We start from the raw sequence: 19,742 nt of genomic DNA on the forward strand, positions 1-19,742 counted from the left end.
CACTCTGTGCGCACAGAGAAAGGCACGGAGCCACTCAGGTGTGGATTAAAGAAGAGCCCTTGAGTGGTAGATGGGTAGGTGAGTGGGTTCCCTGGTGTCAGGTACCCTTCACAGAGGCCACCTACTTCCTCTTGTTGTGATGCAGTTGCTGTCTCTTCCCCAGAGATTAACCCCACCTCCAATGCTAGCAGCGCCCCAACCACTGTCCCTGTTTCCCAGGGAAAGACGGCCGTGGTGGTCCACTTGCTCACCAGACTGTCAGTGTTTTACTTTTTCACTAATTCCATAGCTATTATCCCGGGAGTCTTTGCTCTTATCATTAAATACATTAGAAGTCAGCCCAATCCCCCAAATTATTTTGGGGGTGCCAGCCACTACTCAGTTACAGAAATGTTTGCAGAGCCCTCCAAGGTAACTACAACCCTATCAAAAGCAACAGCTTCTTTAGTTGTTTGTTTCTGTTTGTTGGGCCCAGATGAGCGCTTCCCAGAGAGTATCATTCACCTTCCCAGGCCCTTTGCGAGGCCGTGAGGCACAAAGTGGACTTCTCCATGTTTGTACCTGCAGCAGCGGGCTGCACTGGGCTGAGATCAGGCTGTGCTAAGTATGGACCCTGTTACCCTCGATTTTCTCTTGTCCTAAGAGTGTGTTCCTTTTAGCTAACTTCTGTTCCAGCTGGGAACTTTCTTTTCTAAGGTTCATATTGGGTCTCTAAGTAATGCCCAATTGCAAAGCAGGCGGGTGTGGAGAGGGCTGCTGTGTCCCGGGGAGAGGAAATATTTTGATTTTTGAGTGTAAATGGTGCATACAATTTCTGCAAATTGTCCTCCAGGGGCCACAGGCTGTGCTTTCAGGAAAAGCTCAAGTGTCTGCTCCGGACAGACTCAGCCCAGGTTGCGGGGCTGGTGCCCAACTCCTTGCTGCCTGGCCCGAGCACACAGCCCATGGCAGAGGCAGCTCGTGTACCATGGCTTCCCAGTGAGAAGGCTGACGCAGAAGCCCCACTCCGCAGAGGTAAGCTCCCTTTCACTGTGACATTTATCTCAATTTTAAACCATAAAGATGGAAACCAGAATTTAGGAATTAAATCCCCAAATGTGTCAAACAGCAAGCCACAGCTTGCAGAGGACAGATGAATATTTCTATATTCATAAATCTATTCTGGATATAAAGCACCATGCTGAGGCAACAGAAACCCCTCCAAATCAGTGCCTTTTGCCCTTTTTTAATTGCTTAGATTACAATCAACTTTCAAACAAGCCTGGAACCAATATGTTGTTGCTTCTCCTATTTGTATCAGTCTTACAGCTGTTGTTTTGCTAGGATTAATTTGCCTCCAAGGGGTTTCAACACCATCTTCCCTGGTGTATTTTCAGAGCCCATAATGTCATGTAATCGGGACCATGTTATTTTTGTCTGAATCTCTGGGAGTGATGTAAGAGGAAAAAGGAAATGCTAACTCCCAACCATTTGACCAAAGGTTAAATTAGTCTTGGCCTTTCCCCAGCTGGACCGAACGCTGCTCAAGCATTTATTCCATCCCCCCAGGCAGAATGCAAGGCCTCTTCCTTTCTTCCTGAAATGTTTTCCTTGCGATCTTTTTCCCCATGATGCCCCCGAATCATATGCCAGGACTCCCTGTCCCCTTGCCACCCTGCCACCTGCACATCGTTGCCTGTGTAGGAAAAAGTGTGAGGGCAGCCGCAGTGGCAGGGGGAGAGGCTGAGTGGAGCAGGAGGCTTGTGTTTACCCATGTGCTTGGTGGCTGCTGGGCAGACCCTGTGCCCTTGCCAGCAACACGGATGCCAGTGTCACAGGAGCTCAGGACATCCCAGAGGCTCTGTAGCTTCTACTTCACTGCCAACCAGTGTAAGCCAAAAAGCCTCCAGCCCACATGCTGGGCCTCCTGTGAGACACGTGGACATGTTAACATTTCACTCATCACACTGACACTTCCTCCAGGTATGTACAGGAGGCTCCACTGAGTGGGAGAGAGGCCTAGAGCACCAGCGTCTCTGCCGACTGCCTGCTTTGCATTTTAAGTAACTTGGGGCATCAGATGTGGCCACTGAATGACATGCAGGCCACTGAAAGAGTGCTTCTGTTTGAATTTGGTATTTTTCTTTTGTCAGCAAGTAGAAATTCATCAGTAGCCTGTATAGTGGGTAGAGCCTTCTGAAGAACATTCCCTGTCCCCAAGCAGAACACACTGTGGTGTGGTTAGGCAAACGAGGGCTCTGGAGCTTGGAGAACTGTAAGAGCAGCGGCTGACATTCACCGAGGCCTCCCGAGTCCAGGCCAAGGACCTTCCAGGACATCATTTCTTCTGGCAGTGCAAAAGTCCCAGGAGGCGGGGACTTCGTGGGCTCCGCTTTCAAGTCAAACACTGACATTGATTGGCAGAGTCAATGCAGTCCCTGGGGTGAGGGCTGGGAAACCAGGCTGAGCTGGTTAGGCAGACGCATGAGGCCATCCCACCCTGCTTCCCTAAGATGCACTGTGCACCAGTCTCTGCTTCTTCCTCTGTGAAGTGGGAAAGGTGAGATCTGTAAGAATGAGGTAAAATGCAGATGTGCACATCTGGGCCATGGGAAGCCATGTACCACTGCTTTGTGGTAAGCACTTGGGATCCATCCGGTGCGGACTTGTCTGTGGCTGATCTCATGGGCTGAGAGGTGGAGCCCGTATGGATGGTGATAGTGATATTTCAGTTCTCAGTGGGTAAAGTACAAAACAGAGGTAGGATCAAGACAGGAAGAAAAGGATCTCGGCAAACAAGGGCACCTGATGGCAGGAGGAGGGGAATGGCAGCTGCTTTCCTGACTTCTTTCCGGAAGTGTAGTCCACTGTCCGCACGTCTTCTTCCTGTCAATCTCACGTCTAGCTCCGCCCCTTTCCCCCTGCACCACCACCACTGGCTTAAACTTTGTTGGAGATGCCTGCGTCATAGATCTCTGCAGCCTGCTTCTGTTTTCTTCCTGGTCCAGCCTTCTTCCATTGTGCCAAAGGAAAGTTTATTCTTCAAAGGCAAGTACAGACATAATTCCATTATTTTTTCGTGAAAACCCACTCTAGTTAACCGCAGCTATTTTGGAGACACATTATACAAGGTCTACTTATCTCAAGGCCAAAGTAACAAACATTTTAATCGTTCCAGTTGACCAATATTCATTGACTTCTATATTCTGCTCTGAGTTTCCCCCATTGACTAGCATATAATAGAACCTAAAAATGGCAATGAATTTAATTTTTACTAGTTCAATTACAAATAAGGATTGAGTTGTGTGGTTAAGAGCAAGTTCAGCCAAGTTAAAATGAATGACTTCCACGAAAAGGCTCTGTAGGAAATTTCTCAGGCTGAGCTAGAATTCTAGATGAAACTAATTTGTGCTTGGGAAGTTACTGTCTGAGAACAGCTGTTGGGTTGTTCCCAATATCAACCTGGAACTTAGGGGAAGTACAGGCATATGGATTGCAGGAGACTTTCAAGATCAATATCCCAGGCCCCAGCCACAGTAGGGGATCTGACTGGTGGATTGGAAGGAGCCTGGAGACCTCATATTTTTAAATTTGCAAATTATTTTATCTTAGAAAAAGAAAAACACCAACTTAAAACAATGACTCAAAGTGAATGTAGGCCTCCCATCTGGGTAAGGACATAGTAACTGAAACTCCCATTTCGTCTTCCCCTAACTTTCATGTTAGAATAGGTGGAGAGAAAGATGTGTTTCTGCTTTTTGTGTTCTTTGATTTCTGGTCATAAAATGAATTGTTCCAGAGGAAAAACAACAGACTAAGCTTCTCCTAGACAAAGCTACTGCTGTTGGAAAACAGACACAGGCAGATTAGAGATTTCTCGAAGTGGAGAGGTCATCTCCAAACAACTGTTTGGAGCAAAACCGAACTGTTTTACCCTCAGCCTGGACGTTTACTAAGTGTAGGGTCATGGGTTCTTCCAGATGGAGATGAAGCCTTCTCAGGAGCCCTGCTTCCAGCCCCGGGGATGTGGGGATGCGGGCCGCCATCTCCTGAAGTAGAGGTATCTCTGCCCGACCACAGTGGCACATCTGTACCACAGCCTCTTCCCTCAGCTCACAAGTTAAAGCCGGGACAAGGGGTTGCTACTCCTGCCTGGAGCCGGTTACTGTGCCCCAACACGCCTTTCCTCAGTCCTGGCAGTGAACTCGGCCACCGTGCATGGCCCTTTCAGGGTCATCAGGTCTCTCCCAGTCTCAGAGCCATCGGAGAGGCAGCTCTTTCCTGACACCGTGTTCAAGGATGAGCAAGTCTCCAGGTCGCAGCTCAAGTCCCACTGCTTTACTGGGCAGGTGCCGAGATTCCACTAGTTCTTCCTACAGGGAGAATGGCTTCATCCCTTTGCAACAAGGGGACCCCCACAATCGTCCCCCTCAACCCTGTGTAACTTAACTCTCTATCACTATAACAGCAGACCTGGGTACTTTTTTATTGTTTACTGATGGTTTTCGAGGTTCTGGTCCTTCAAGGGGTGGACTCTCCTTTTGGGCCTCTGCTGGCAGTGCAGACTGCAGTGGCAGGGAGGACGTGGCAAAGGGAACTCTTTACCCCTTCACTGGGAAGCAAAAGAGAAAGGGCACAGGGCGAGGCCCTGCAGGACCCACCAAGGGATCCCGCAATGAGCCATGGGCACTCCACTGGGCATTTCCATGGTCCCCTGAGCCCACGAGCTCCCAATTGTAACACCTTGGGGTCCAGAATTTTAGCACACACACTTCTCAACATCCAAACTCCCTTTCTGCCTTCCTTCCGTCCTTCTACCACCCTCCCTTCTTTCCTCCTCTCTCTTGTAGCTTGTTCTCAGCCCACGGTGGGTGAAGCTTAGGGTGTCCTGAAGGCGTCCCGTGCCATACGTAGACAGCTGGAGGATTTCTGCGCATCCTGAGCTCTCCTTTGTATCAGGCAGGAGCATCACCTGTCACCAGCAGGAGACCTCACTGCCTCGGCTTATTTTCTGGGGAAGTTGCAACTTGTACTGCTAACTTTGCAAGCACTGTCCTACCAGTGAATTTCCCACTTCCTTAAGGAATTGTGGTGTGTCTGGCAGCTGCATATGTATGGTTTTTCCTCTGGACTGTTTGTTCACAGTCTTTCTCAGCAGTTCCTTTTGTGAGGCTGCTGTGATGGGTAGACCCTAAGCCATACCATGAGGACCAAAGAGCCCCAAAGAGAATGCATCTCATGAGCAAACTTCTAGAAGATTTATTCATTTTGGTGGTGTTTGAGTTTTATTTTACTATCTAGTTTATTTATTATGGCAAAGAGTTTTTAAAAATCTCTTCGGAATCAGGCATGGTCATAGACGACTGCGATTCTAGCACTCGGCGAAGGCTGAGGCAGGAGGATTGCCCAGCCAAGCAACCGAGTGAGCCCCTGACTCGGAATAAAAACCACAAAGGCTGGGGATGTGGTTCCATGTAAAGGCCTTGGTGGAGCCCTCAGTACTACCAACAAAACCGTAGCTGTGAGCGCCCATCCGCAGAAGGTGAGGGTCTGCAACAGTGCCCGGAGGCAGCTATGAGAACATGGTCACGCCGAATCCGCTAGAAGGCAGTTGGGAGTCGGAAGCCGCTGAGCAGGAAGCCCACCTCCATCCATCACCTTCACAGCAGCCCAGGGGGGCGCTGAGGGGGCGCCATCTGCACTGCGCCAGCACACAGGTCATGTGCATTTCTTTGTTGGCTGTTTGGATTTTGCACTTTGCCACTTGCCCTCCCCAAAGGTAGACGCTCATTAGAATGCTCTCCCAGCAGGCAGGGCTGTCCTTCTGTCTTCTTGGAAGAGTGGGCTCCCTTTTCTTACAGGACTCGCCTCCTGAGTCTTGCCTGGGGGAAGCTCCAGGTAGAACCTTTTCTCCCAGACCTGAGACCTGGGTTTCAGAGCTTCTTCCTCTTCCGGTTTACACCTGCCACTGGTGCCAGTGCGGAACCACCTGTGCCCTCCCTGCGAAGCCTCTTTTGCGTTAACTCTGTGCATTAGAGTGTGTTAAATGCCACACTCTATTCCCATAAACCTGCAGCTGGACCTCAGTCCTTGCAGGCAGTGTGTTGAATCCACACATCTACGCAAACCCACACGCCGCATTTGACAGCTGCATTTTTGTTCCCAAATGCCTCTTTCCTGGGGAGTGAGTGCTGCCTCCCACAGAGAGGAGTGTTTTCCTTTAATATTTCCATGTCATCTGCCGCTCCTCTGGACATCGATGCAGATGGGCACCCCACGAAGGGGACCCGCACATAGTTCTTGGGATGTTTGGATGAGTTTTTTAAACTTTGCTTAAAAGATGGCTCAGCTGTCTGTATCAAGTTACATTTATCTGCCACCCAAAGTAATATTAAGCAGTTACTTTTAGCCTTTAATGTATCTTGACTAAGAACATTTTTGCAAAAGAATGGTAACTTTTCTGGAAGGAGCATCAGGATGGATTTGCCCTCCTAAGGTAACGTACTTGAAAGTGACTCTGTTAAGGAAGCCTGGAGATGTGAGCTGTCCCTGTGCCACATCTGTGTCCTCCGACAGCATGCTGGGACCTGCCTTTCTCTCAACCCTGAGGAAACTGTAGTCCAAACTTGCAAAATGGCTTATTGTTAAAAATTAATGTGCAAGTTGACATTTAACTTAGTGGGAAATGAACTCCTTTCTCCAACTCCTGGGCGAATCTCTTAAACTACGGGTCTCACCCTCTTCCTCTGTAGGTTAGAGATAATAAATGAGACCTCCCCACCCTGTCTTGGGGGCTGGTGAGATAAAATGTGAAAATGCTTTGAAATACAAGTGTTTGTTGTTAGTGATTTATGTCCTTGGACCACTGACCGGGAGCAAGGGAATCGCCAAGCCAAGATTGATTTTCTCTCTTCTCCAAAGCAAAATACTCATGCCAGGATTAAAGGTTTTCATTGAACTGTCCTCCTGATGAATTCTAGTGAAATGTGTGTAAAAGGAGAGACGTTATTAGACTTTTGCAGAAATGCTTCATTTCTATGCCTTTTTACAACCTGAGAACTTGACTTTGTATCATTAGAGCACGAAAGCTTGGGAACCAGAGCTCACCAGCTACGCCCCTTCCACAAGGCACCAGACTCTCTGCCCTTAGATTCCTCCTCCTCAGTAGGACAGTGGACTAAATGGAGACCTGTCCAGTTCCAGAAGGGAGCAGTGCTCGCTGACCTGTGGCAGGAAGAGGCTGGAAGCCCTGTGTTCCTAGTCTCCCATGTGTGAGAACTCAGCTATTACTGTGTTTTAGTTCATGTTTCTCACAACTCTCCTTGGCAGATACTATTACATGCATACAAAAGATGGGAAAATTAAGGCAAAAAGAGGTTAGAGAGCTTAGCTAAGCCCACAGAGAGTGAGTGGGGCAACAGGGCTGTGCACCAGTGGTCTGACCTCAGAGGCAGAAGTTCTAATTATGCCTCATGCTGAGGCAAACTGTGTGTGTGTGTGTGTGCAAGCACATGCTCATTCATCTGTTAACTTGCCCATTTAGACTAATCTATGAGCATGTTCTTATATGGAATTGAAACTTCCCTGTAATGTCTCCTTGGAGTACCTCACTCCCTGCCAAGCCATTTCCTAGAAGTAACCAGAGTCCCCAGCATGACACTCACCAAGTCTCTCTCCGCACACTGATGGTGATACCTGTGCCCTGCGAACACACATCATATGTCCACGCACATTTTTAGTCTACATGGTATCTTAATTTATGTATCTTTTCTGCACAAAGTTTCCTTCACTTAACTATATGTCTAAAAACATTGCCTCTTTCTGTGCAACGTGGAAAAAAGCAAGTAAAGCTTTTACTAGGGTAGAGCTGCGCAGAATTCTATTTAATCCACGTTGATGGCAGCTCACGATGGTGGACGTGTACCGCTCTGATCACCAGTAGGGACGAGAATCTTCTGCTGACATAGGCTGACTGCCCACTTCATTTCTCTGTGAATTACCTATTTGTATTCTCAATTCAGTTTCATGTTGTCTTCATTGATTGCTGGAAGGTCTTTATTCCACACGCTGGTAATTTGTCTGTTGCTCACATTCCACGGACTTTCTCCTAGTCTGCTGTGTGCATATTTGTACACATTGAACTCAGGACTGTGCTGTGTGTTACCCCAAGCACTGCAGCTTACTTAGTCACTCTTGCTCACATTGCAGGAGAAGGGATGGGGTCGCCCCAAGTCTCACACACATGGCGGAGCCTAGATTGGAAGCCTGGCTGCCTCCAGACTAGCCTTACGTCCCTCTTGACCTATTTCTATTCTAGTGTCCCCAGCTGGTCAAATGCAAGGCGGTTTTGTTTTGTTTTGTTTTTCAATCTCAGGCCATTTTGCAACAGAACACTGTCATGAGAACAAGTGTCATTTTCAGCCAGTAAATGCTCTGTGTACTTTCTGTGAATGTGACTTGTGGCAGGGTGCAGCAGGTCTAGGAAGCATACAGCATGCCACAACCCTCTCAGAGGCCAGAGCTAACACACTAGCAGTGCTCTACAGGGCTCCCGAAGGCCTGGGCATGGACGTGCCAAGAGTCAGAGAGGCCGGGGGCCTGCAGGCAGACAGAGTCCCCTCACTTGGCATTGGTGCCCATGGGGGATTTGTGTTCTTCAGCACCTCCGGGACGGTCTCCCCACCACTGTCCGCATTACCATGTGTACCCCTGGGCCTTGAGCTGAGTACCATTGGCTCCACCCCATTCCCCGTACTGGCCTCCCTGATCTTCACTTTTGTCTGGTCCTCCTGGATTCCAACAGAGCAGTCTTCTGTCTATGCCAGTCTGATACACTAGAGGAGCCTGGTGGAAATCAGGGCCTTGTGATCACAGACCATGGTGGTGAGCTTACCCTCAAGGGCCCCTCTTTGGATCACGTTCCATCCACCTCCTTCCAAGGTCCAATCCCAGTTTCAGAGTAGAGCACACGGGCATCTCTCCCATTTGTTGGCATGGGAGACTTGGTCTCCCTCCCAGGCTGTTGGAATCAATCGTTGCGATCCCACTAGCACCTCATGACTTTCCTTACCCCTGGCTGATGCATACTTTCCCTTTAAATTTGACTTTATATACTTGGGGTTTTCTTTTGTTGCTTACCTCTGCTTTTTAAAATTTTGGAGAAGCCCCAGTTTCAGAGAGAACCAGGACTCTGGATATGCCTTTGTGTCTTCTACCTGTTTCCTCTGGACAAATAAAAATATCTGATACCTGGTTGGCTGCACAGTAAATCACAATGTTCTCACTCTCTGATCTCTAACCTCTATTCATCCTTCTAAAATCCTTTTTGGAAGCAAGGAAGTATTAAATAATTCAGATGTCACCTTCTCTGTAGAATCTCCCCCCAAACTCGCTCTGCTCCATTATCGGAATTTATCACTCTCTTCTTCTGCCTTCCCACTGTAACTTTTTCTTCCTAGCACAGCACTTAATCTACGGTATCACTGTGATTTATTTACTTTTCTGTTCCCTGTTCTGTTCTGGTCCCTAGACAGGGAGCTCCTAAGGACCAGGCTCGTTCACTCTGGTTGCTGCATTCACCGTAGTGCCCAGTGCTGGGTGAGTTGCTATGCTGATTGTGTGAAGGACGAGGCGAGATGCCCCGAAGAAAGAGGTGGAGGAAAGTGGGCACGGGTGCCACGGGAGGAAGAAGACGCCAGTGGGTAGGAAGTCTGGGCTGGAGGAAAGAGCTGTGGAGTGGGGAGAGGCCTGGCACAGGCCCAGGTCGGGGCTCCATCTCTTCTCCCGGTGCTTCACTCTGAGGCCCAGGGGGCGAACACTGGACTCCAGTTCCTGCAGAACGTTGCTGATATCCTCTCAAATCTTATTTACCATCAGTAAAATGGGATTGCTCACACTGCTGTCCGGGGGAGTGGAAAGGCTTAAGCACAGCAGTGTAACATGAAAAACGGTCGTGAATTAGAGGGATGCATGTTGAGAAGAGGAAGCCAGCTCTCAGGATTAGGCCTCTGGGGCCAGGGTGTGGAATCAGTGCGCAGCTGGGACTGGAACCCAGGTGCCCCAATTCGAAGTCAAGGATCCTTCTTTCCACAGCAGCAGGCCGTCCCCAGGGTGTGCAGAGTGCGTGCCAGATTTTCAGCAATTCCAAGGAATTCTTCCTGCACCCACTCACACACAAAGCCCATCCTCACATCTAGCGCCAAGGCGAGCCAGTTGGATGCCGAGACACACAGGAAACAACTGAGCTAGGAAGTAAACTGATCCAAGTGCTGAAAAGATAATTTGTCCAAAACCAGACCCCTGGTGAAGCTTCACTGTGTTATTTATGAGCTAAGGGCAGGAGTATGTGGAAACACAGGGTGTTGGGACAATAACAGAAGGTCTAGAAGGCCATTCCTGGTGCAAAAAGCAGGAACAGAGGGCCTTTCCTCCCTAGACTTCGAGCTTCTCTTCTAGGCTGGTTTTTCAGAAACACAATCCATCAACTTTGGAGTCTCACTTTCAGTGCCACAGCAGATGAGAGGAGGAGGCAGAGGTGCCATGCACAGGGCAGTGCTTGCATCTCCCCACAGGAGCCCCGGGAGGAGCAGTTTCTACCTCAGTTGGTTTCTGTCTCTGGTTCTTAGGTCCCCACAGTCCTCTGTCCAATGACCTGGAAACTGCCAGGCTGTCTGAGCAGAAAGAGCTCTGCCTGCTTGGTTTCTTGCCAAAGAGAGAACCAAGCTTCTCCATGGGTAGAGACTCTGGGTGGCACGTGGTTGAGCCCTCCAAGGCCTGAATAGCACTGACCTTTCATGCAGGTGAGGCTCACAGGTGCACAGAACTCAAAACTCATCACCCATGTGTGGTGGCTGGCATGTACATACTGAGTAAACTCAGAGGCACCCTGGCCTGCCCGGGAGCTCCAGGGCCAGTGCTTGGCTGTGTGGCATAGCTGCAGTGGACATTTTTGGACAGATCCCAAGAAATGATACTGGATTTGCTTCCGGGAAGAGTTCTAAGGTACCAGGAAAAGCATGGGAGGAATCTTACAATGTACAATAAACTCGTTTTTTCCTTTTGAAGTTAGACTCTAACGCATGCAATTAACTACTCAGTACTAACCAAATCAGTTCACATCCAAAAGAAGATGAACTGCAAATACAGACCTCAGGGCCCTGCTCTAGTTCCACTGCATGAAACTCTCAAGAAATCAAGGCATCTGTTCTTAGCTAATTCTCTGAAGTGGAGCTGATTCCAGGGTCAAGAGCTCCTGCCCTGCAGGGCAGCTCTTCCCTCTCCACTGAGGACCCTGTCTTGCAGAAAAGAGGGCTGAGCTCTGAGAGTTATTGGCTGGGCCAAGTCACAAAGATGTTTAGAAATGAAAAGCAATAAAATCTGGGTTTCCGGATCCCGAGGTCCACCATGCTCACCTCCCCCAGCCGCAGCACCTTTCTCTCCCAATTCTACTTCTCTCTAAGTCTCTTCATGCAAAGAAGACTTTGGTTGTCCCAGGCCCTTTCCCCTTCAAAACCCTCATTTTTCAAGCTGGCCCGGGGACCTGAGTGAGGATGTGTCTAAGTGGGCACTCATGGCTCAATGAGCATTGCATGGAACTTTCTGTAAATATCTGCAGAAAACCACAACCCAAAACAAAACAAAAAACTCAGCATGTTTTCCTTCCATAAAGTTATAACGGGGGATTCAGCAGGACATCCCTTTCCCCAAAATTCAGTCCTAGGAGCCAGAGGAGGAAAGCGCTAGACTGAAGTGGCAGGAGCCAGGTTTCAGGGTTTACTCTGTAGAAGCTGCTCCTTCTTTGGCTCATCTACATCGGAAACATGAGGGCATTAGATCGAATAATCGCAAAGGTCCTCTTTGCCTCGTAAAATCCTATTATATCACCCTTGCCTCGGTTTTTTCTGTTTCAATCCCTGTTTTCAGTGCAGGCACTGGGAAACAGTTCCCGAAAACACTGAAACGTTTGCAGCCCTGAACCCCAGGAATGTGATCTGGGGTGAGCAGCAAGGGGTCCACATGGAATAACTTCATTCCTGACAGAGGAGAGAGGAGCAGCAACCCAGGGAAGGCGGACACAGAATCGCAGAGGGCCCACAGCCGGAGGAGGGGAGAGTGTGTGTCAGGAAACGGGTCAGCAAGAGAGGTCCCCCAGTTTTTCTTCACTTGCAGCTTCCCTGGACCATGCAGAGCATTGATTTAAGGGTTCCCTACTACTCGAGTGCAGGTGTTCTTCAGATTTGCGGTCTGATCAGTTGCATGTGAATTTACCAGATCTTTTTATGAGAAAGTATTTTTTAAAAACTGTACTGTGGTAACCTCATGCATACACCACAGAAATTTCCTTCACCAAGGTGAATCCATGGACCAGTGACAGCCAGTCCTTCACATGGTTGTGCGGCTGTGGCGAGCAGCTCCAGAACCTTCCCCCTTGCCATGTGACCTCAACGCCCCTATTGTGAACCCCTCCACCTCCCCGCACTGCTCCTGACAGTGCCCTCCGCCCTAAGCCTTCAGGAACTCAGGACTCTCCTCTGTGAGACACGCCAAATCCTACAGTGCTTGTTTTTGGTTTTGCTTTTTGCTGATTGGCTTCCCATAATACCTTTAAGCTTCTCTCATGGTTTAGTGTGTGCCCAATTTTTCTTCTTTTTTGAAGGATATTATTATGACAGTATTACATGTTAGTGTTTATGTGTAAGTAGCTCTGAGCCCGAGGGGTTTGGCTTTAGTTACTGCAGGACTAGGTAAGTGGTAAAGGGGACCTTTCAGGCAACTTCAGTCTTGACCAGAAGGAAGAAGAGTAGCTTGGGATTCACTGTAAGAAAAGAACTGGGAGCAAAAGTGTGTACTGGCGGGGCACACTGTGCTCGTGCCCCAGCCCTGTGGTGGTCCCCAGCTGCTTCTGCCTGGGCAGCTGCTGTGGACACAGATGCCCAAGTCTTTTGGAGGCCCTGCCCTGGCCCACAGGAGGACAGAGTTGGTAGGTGGTGGCACTGAGGTCAGACTCCTCAACTGCAGGGTTTGCACAGTCTTCCATGGCCTGGTCCCCCCCTTTGTCGCTGTCTTCCTGTCCACACCCCTATGCACACGTGAGGCTGTGGGTCTCCACTGCTTCCCCTGCTTCCCAATTTCTCCTGTCAGGCTTGGTACCCTCCTGCCCTCGCTGCGGACGGCTGCGGTGACTCCAGCCTGTGTGAATGAGCGCATCTCCCAGGCCTGACTGCCCTTCAGAGTAGGAAACAGTTCCCTGCAGGGTGCGGGAACCTTTCTCCTGGAACTGGGCTTAAAGGTTAGAAAAACAGCGATGAACAATGTGTTGTGTAGACAAGGCTAAAAACTGTGGTTTCCTTTCCTGCAAAAGGATTCCTGACAAGCCGATGGATTACAAAGTCCTCGATATTGCTGAGAGTGAGTAGGAAAAAAAGGACAAGTGTTTCCAATATGTATGTGGCTGTGGCATTAATTCACTTGTTATCTTCTACAGGGAAAAGGAGGCAAAGTAAAAAGCCAGATGGGAATCGTGGGTCATCGAGCCCCAAGGCCACACACACCCTCAGATTTGGTGAGTTCTGTCATGAGTTTATTTTTCCTAGGTTTTGTAAGGTTATCGATTCCTCCCGGGGCTAAGAGTTGCTTCTGATTTGCTAGAATAGCAGTTTCTTGTGGGAATGAAACAAAACAAGCAGCAGAACTGGCCCGGGCATCTTTCGGTTTCCTGTCTGCGCCCTTCAGGGTGAGCTGGTGCGGCTCTCTGTATGTGGAAGGAAGGAGGTCCTGTTTTCCACCCGGGCAGCCCCTGCCTATCATGCAGGGCAGCACGGTGTGGCCTTCAGGAGGGCAGCTCCTGTCTCACACTGATTGTCTTCGAAGGGAGTGGCCATTGACTGCCCCAGGACTGCCAGGGTTGGCTGGGAATTTTTCAATCAGATGAGTCATTTCTCCCAGGGGAAAGGCTACCGTGTTCCTCTAGTTCAGGCACCCTGATCACGACAGCGGTGATCCAGTGATTATATCCTAACCCCAGATAATGCTTGGCATCAGGTGGCAAAGCCCCAGTGAGTTAACACTGGGCTCCCTTGCCTGTGTATCGTCAGCCCCTCCTGCTACCTGGTCTTTTAGATGGATAGGGGTGTCTTATGCATTGAGGAGACACCAGGGACCTCAGGGACTCAGCAGGTAGAGCTGGATGGACTGGGCAGAGATGAGCTCAATTTAGATGGTCATTGTCCTCCCACGCACCAGTGTCCCCTGAGTCTAATCTGCCTCCACCCCGGCGTCTTCCCTGGCTTCTTTGTAGAAGGAAACGGGAGATGTCTGGCTTTCCCAGGACGAAAAAGTGGGGAATATGATTTTCCCCCTTGGTGCCATCTGCTCGGGCTCTCACTGTGGGGGCTGAGTGCTTTAATGGGCACAGTCTTGTTCCACCACGTGACCGCAGCATGAAGTTGGAGATTTTCCCACCCTTCTTTACAGGTGAGGAAACTGAAGTCTGAATGGCACAGAGCCAGCCTGGTGAAGTGCTCCAGGGAATCTGTCCCTCAGCCCATCGGGAAGCTCTTCTTTCTGGAATTAGCATTGTCAGGTCTGGACCCGAGGGAGCAGGCACAGGGTGTGTGAGGACCTCCTCTCCCAGGCCCTGGCAGGCTTAGTGTGTCCTCCAGCACAGCCTTTCCAGGAGGGAGCAGGCTGAGAACAGAGAGTGTTCTGAGCTCTGAGGGCGTGGTGGGCATCACAACCCCCTCGGGCCACCGGGAGCCTGAGCTTAATTGTCTTAACAAGTGGCATCTGGATTTGATTCTGTCTCACACGAAACCTGTGCTGTTTCTGAATGAACCTGGGCTTCAGATGTTGACAAACAGATCCTCCCCTTGGCTTTGCCAACTCTCCGGGGTCTTTTTCCTTGCTGTTCAGCTACATCCATGGGAGTCTTGAGAGCTATCAAAGGTACCAGCTGGGAGGTTCTGGGGAAAGTAAAACCATGGGATGAAGACATATCTGGAACTGGAGAGACAGAGACCTCCCCAGGCTCCCACAGTCCCTGTGTTCCCCTGCAGACTGAGGAGGAGCCAGAGGCATCTCTGCCCGCTCCAGCCAGGAGAGCTTGAGCTGGTGGACTTCATATGCTGCCCTGGGCATAGGCACATTTGGAAAATAGGCTGGGGAAACCATGCAGTGAAAGAAATCAGGCAACTCGAGCCTCCTTGCTGAATAACACCAACTACATGAGGAGAGGAAGAACAGGGCGGCTCTTGAGAAACAAATCAAGCAGCCAGGCCCAAGCCCTCAAAGCCACAGAGCCCCTGCACCTGCTCCTGTACTTGCAAAAGTAGGTCCCAACCAGGCTGGAGACACTTGGAGAAAGGAAAGCTTATTCAAGCAGTTTCGTTTTAAAAGCTGAGTGGCAGCCTGATTTCCTCCTCAGTCTGGCCGGTAGGCAAGCAGGAATCAGACAGGGGCACTTCTGAGAAGAGGACTTTCTGAGTCACTGCGGTGGACTTCCCATGCTGTCACCTCCAGCTGGTCTCTGCTGGGAGCAGGGGCTGTGGAGGACATTCAGGGTAGCACAGAGAGCCTGGCCTGGCCTGCAGGTCTAACTGCACAGTGACAGGCCTAGAGAATTCAGGTCACACTTGTCCCCCTGTGCCTGACTGGTTGGAGATATTCAGAGCCCCCTCTGAGGCTTCCTGCAGGAACTGTCCCAGAGATCTAGGGTCTGCTGGATGCCCTCAGAGCTGTGTGAGAGGTACAGAGGCCTATGCCCCACCGACTGACCCACAAAGTGACAGGATTTTGCTTGCTGGAGCTGTTTTGTGTCTGTGTGTTTGTGTGACATCTAGGATGCCCCAAAGTGGTGCTTCATCCAGGGGTGTCTTCTCACACACCCCTGAGATGTGGGCAGAGGTCTCCCAGTGGGGGATGGGGATGTGGAAGCAAAGTGTCTGCCTGTGAGGGTCTCTCACCTCCTGTGCCCCTCTGCAGCACTGTGCTTGCCTCTCTGCCATGCTGCTCCTCAGTGCTGCTTTGGGCAGAGTGTCACTGCATTTGCACTGCTGCCCTATGGTGAGCTGCATGTGCATGTCTGGAAGGAGGTCAGTGAGACTGCGGAGCAAGCCCCCTTTACACCACAGACACCCCAGGAGCAGCTGTGCTGGGCATACAAAGCACCTGTCCATGCTGGGCTCTCCTTGAATAAAGAGCAACTATCTCCACTTTGGCTAAACCGAGCCCTATCTCCATGCACTGGCTAAGCCATTTCCTTTTCCCTTCAGTTGGCTCTCAGCAATGTAAACAGGGCTGGCTCAGGTGCTGACACATAATCTTTGAAGCTAGGTGACAGTCAGTGTTTCCTCACCCCACGGCTCCCCAAAAAGCATGGCTGAGCCTGGCAGGATGAAGAGCCACCACTTTGGGGTTGTCAACGGGAATTGAGCCTCAAGAAGGGAGGCTATGACATCCCAGGGCAGAAAAGTTCACACATCAGAGCTGGAGCACCAGCGCCAAACGTTAGGTAGTACCTCAACTGTGTTACGCAGACTGCTCCTTCTGCATATCCTCTCTGCATCCTGCAGAGGTGATTTTAGGGCCTGTGCGCTTCCCACCAGTCTCACAGTCACTCATCCTCAAGCCACTCCCTTCTTCACCAATTAATAAAATCCAGTGAGGCCTTTGTTTCGATGAACCTTCATCTTGGCTGGAGTTGAGGCTCCTTGTCTCTCCATAACTATAAATACGTCTTAGTGTCTGTTCTCGCCATAGGTGGTGGATTGGAATTAACTTATTGGAGTTCCAATAACTTTTCTGTAGAATTACAAATATAAACTTCCCGGACCAAGACGAGGACTGGGACAGGCTCTACACCAGGCAGGACTCACCCGGGAGGGAGGAAGGGGAGGAGGCCATGCGGCCACAGCGCTCCTGCTGGCCCTGCTCCCTGGCCCTGGCCTCCCTCAGCCATCCATCTTTCATGTGTGCCGCACTCAGGTCCCCTGGACCAGTTCCAGCCAGAAACTTCCCCCGATGCCTCACCCTGCCATTCACACACCAAAGTTGAACGCCAAGATCCTGCCCCAAACTCTGTTCAAGATTCAGCTTTCAGGGTGCTGACACTGCCCTTCCCTGGTCACGAGTCTGAAAACGCCTTCCGCCCACTTGGCTCCAGACCTGTGTGCTTTTTCCACGGCTGCCACTCGCCGCTTACACCCCAGCGAGCCCCACTTCCTGCTGCCTTGTGGTGACCAGCCCCAGCGCCCCTGCCCAGCTCTCCTGCTGCTCCTCATGGGTGTGGCCTCACGCTGCCTCTGAAGGCCTTGCTTTTGGCAAGAACGCTGTCCTGCATCTGCTGCCTCCACATCACCGCCATGCACACACACACACACACACACACACACACACACACACACACACACACACGTCAGAACAGCGCTGTTCAGACCGAAGGGTGCTCTGGGCCTGTTTCATGTCCTGCCGATGACTTGAGGCTCTGCACACAAGGTCGACTCATGGAGCCCTGCCTTCCATCACATTCTGCCCTGGGTCCAGGGCCTGCATTCTGTGATTTCTTCCTCGAAGGAACCCATGACAAGAACACCACACCCCAAACCAGGAAAATGGGTCTTCTCCTCCAGGTTGGCTTGACTTAGCTCAATTACCAGATTTACTTTTTGTCTCACTTAACTAGAACTGGAACAGAGGTGCCAAGGGTTACAAGTATTGTGTGTGGGTCCAAAAGGTGGGGGCCACTCCCCCAAAGCTCCAAGTGATAACACAGAGCCCACAAGCTCTAGGCAAGTGGTGTCGAACCTGCGGCATGCCATGGCAAACCCACGGCACGCGTGCCACATCTGGCTGCTTATTATCATCAAACACTCTGAAAGGTTCGCCATCACTGCTCTTGGTTGTGGTGCAGTCCCCATCACAGCTGTATTTTTCACAACTGCAAAAATATCTTAGCAAGTTGTCAGCCTCTGTCTTCATTTCACATTGGAAAATAAATTACTGGGAAATGCCCACAGCTGTGTCTAGCTTGTGCTGATGAGGACAGGTCCTGCAAACTGTTCTACACTGCATGCTCAGCGTGGGGAATTTTGATGAAACATCATCCATGTATTTGGTTATATTTCATTTTTTTGGTTTGTTTTATTTCTTTGTCACACAAAACTATGTGCACACAGGGATTTTAAATAGTGCCAGGAAACAAGGTTTTGTTTACCTTCGTCCATTCTATAAAAAATATCCTCCCGGTAACCCAGCATCTCTCTCAGTAACCAGGAGAGCAACACAGCAGGAAAACCCAGCCACGAGGCAAGGACCCAGAGGATCTCAAGGGGCACAGAGTTACAAACACAGCCAAGGGGTCCCAAGGGGTACACAATATAAATGCTTTATTGCTAGCACCGGTTTCCTCTTAAGTCAGTGAAAAGAAATAAACCTCCATCTTCACATTCGATGTCTCAGTTGGAAGGTAACTAGCAGGTGAACGGGTGTGTTCAGCTGGATGCACTGTGGGGGGAGCGCAGGGCATTCGACAGAAGGACACGGAGAGCCGGCTTCTGTCCGGGCATCAGCTTGCAGCTCGAACTGTTGTCTGCAAATAACAGCAAGGAGAGATTTCTTGAAAACATCGTGGATAAGCAAGGGTGAGGCACAGAAAAATGGTATGGTTAAGAAGCCGGAAACCGTTACACGCGGAAGGCTGTGTACGTGTTCCACACTCACTAGGGAATGTTTGGTACTTTTAAATAAGTGACCTTCATTGTGGTTAGAAACCGCTTGGGTCTGGCAGCCGTGGAGAGGAGAGAAGGAGCTAATGCTGTTTCTACCATGCTGGGGGACTCCATTCAGAGAGGGGAGGACAGCGAGTTTGGGAGGGAAAGGAGGCAAGCCTGGTGCACGCCTGCCCGCTGTAGGCCGAGGTGGGCTGGGGACGGGCCGGCCAGGTGGGAGGCAGGTGGAGCCTGCTGGGGCATGGCTATGTGGCAGAGAAGAAAATCCTCAGGCCAACCGGGACCCCCAAAGTCACTGCCATGGGTTTCACAGGGAAGACTCACACCACAGCTCTGGGCATGATGGACGCTGAGGTGGCAGGGCTGGGGTGCGGGGACACTGTGGGGTCCCAGCTGCTGCAGCAGTTCAGTATAAGACCTGGCAGCCACTGCTGGAAATGAGGTTGTTTTTGCAAAGCACCCAGCCTCATTACCTTCTCAAGTCTGCCTGCATTGTTTTTTTGGTTAAAGTAAGCTTGCAAAAGATCTTATCACCTATAAAAGACAATCATGCCCCCCAAAAGCATGCACACACACACACACACACACACACACACACACACACACACATATGCATGTATGCATGGTCAGAACTCTGCCAAGGGCAACTCAGAAGCAGTCACCCTTGCATGATGACCTCTGCTCTCCATTGTCTTGATCTTCTACTCGCATTATTTATAGATCTAAGGGAACCAGAGTGGATCAGGAACATCCCAAGTTCTCAGCTCCTTAGAACATCTGTGGGGTACCAGCTCCTGGCAGTGTCAGCCTGGTCTGGCTCTAACTAAAACTATTTCATGTTTTGCTTTGAAGAAATGGATAACATGAAATGGTAATTTGGCTGCAAAACCTTGGAAAATTGTTCCCGGCCCAAACATCTGTCCCAAATGAGCTCCGCTGAGACTTCCTTGGAGGAGGGTGGGGGTGCTGCTGATGGGGAGGAACTGGAAGCAGGAGGGTGAGGACAGCGGGAGGCCACCTGTCCTGGTGAGGGATGTTCTC

The 19,742-nt window shown here is 50.3% G+C and overlaps 1 protein-coding gene and 1 long non-coding RNA gene across 4 annotated transcripts in view; one reads left to right on the plus strand and one right to left on the minus strand.

The window, feature by feature from the left end:
• The first annotated feature begins 837 nt into the window (after positions 1 to 837).
• The window catches only part of LOC111753389 (uncharacterized), a 32,704-nt gene continuing 13,799 nt past the window's right edge, over positions 838 to 19,742 (plus strand). Inside the window, exons 1-2 of one of the 3 annotated variants that reach the window (XR_010049108.1) lie at positions 838 to 1,014; positions 13,463 to 13,540. This is a non-coding gene — a long non-coding RNA (uncharacterized LOC111753389). Of the gene's footprint in view, positions 1,015 to 2,335; positions 2,540 to 7,883; positions 13,387 to 13,462; positions 13,541 to 19,742 lie in introns of those variants that run through there. The other 2 variants (XR_010049107.1, XR_002788188.2) reach the window with 2 other exon arrangements.
• Aldh1a2 (aldehyde dehydrogenase 1 family member A2) overlaps positions 18,343 to 19,742 on the minus strand; it is an 80,621-nt gene continuing 79,221 nt past the window's right edge. The window contains exon 14 of the mRNA XM_063254281.1: positions 18,343 to 18,562. The gene's annotated coding sequence lies outside the window, so the exon portion shown is untranslated. The remainder of the gene's footprint in view (positions 18,563 to 19,742) is intronic.

The sequence above is a fragment of the Cavia porcellus genome, unplaced genomic scaffold, assembly GCF_034190915.1.
Source record: "Cavia porcellus strain 051 isolate PalLab524CR breed Dunkin Hartley unplaced genomic scaffold, mCavPor4.1 scaffold_8, whole genome shotgun sequence".
NCBI lineage: Eukaryota > Metazoa > Chordata > Mammalia > Rodentia > Caviidae > Cavia > Cavia porcellus.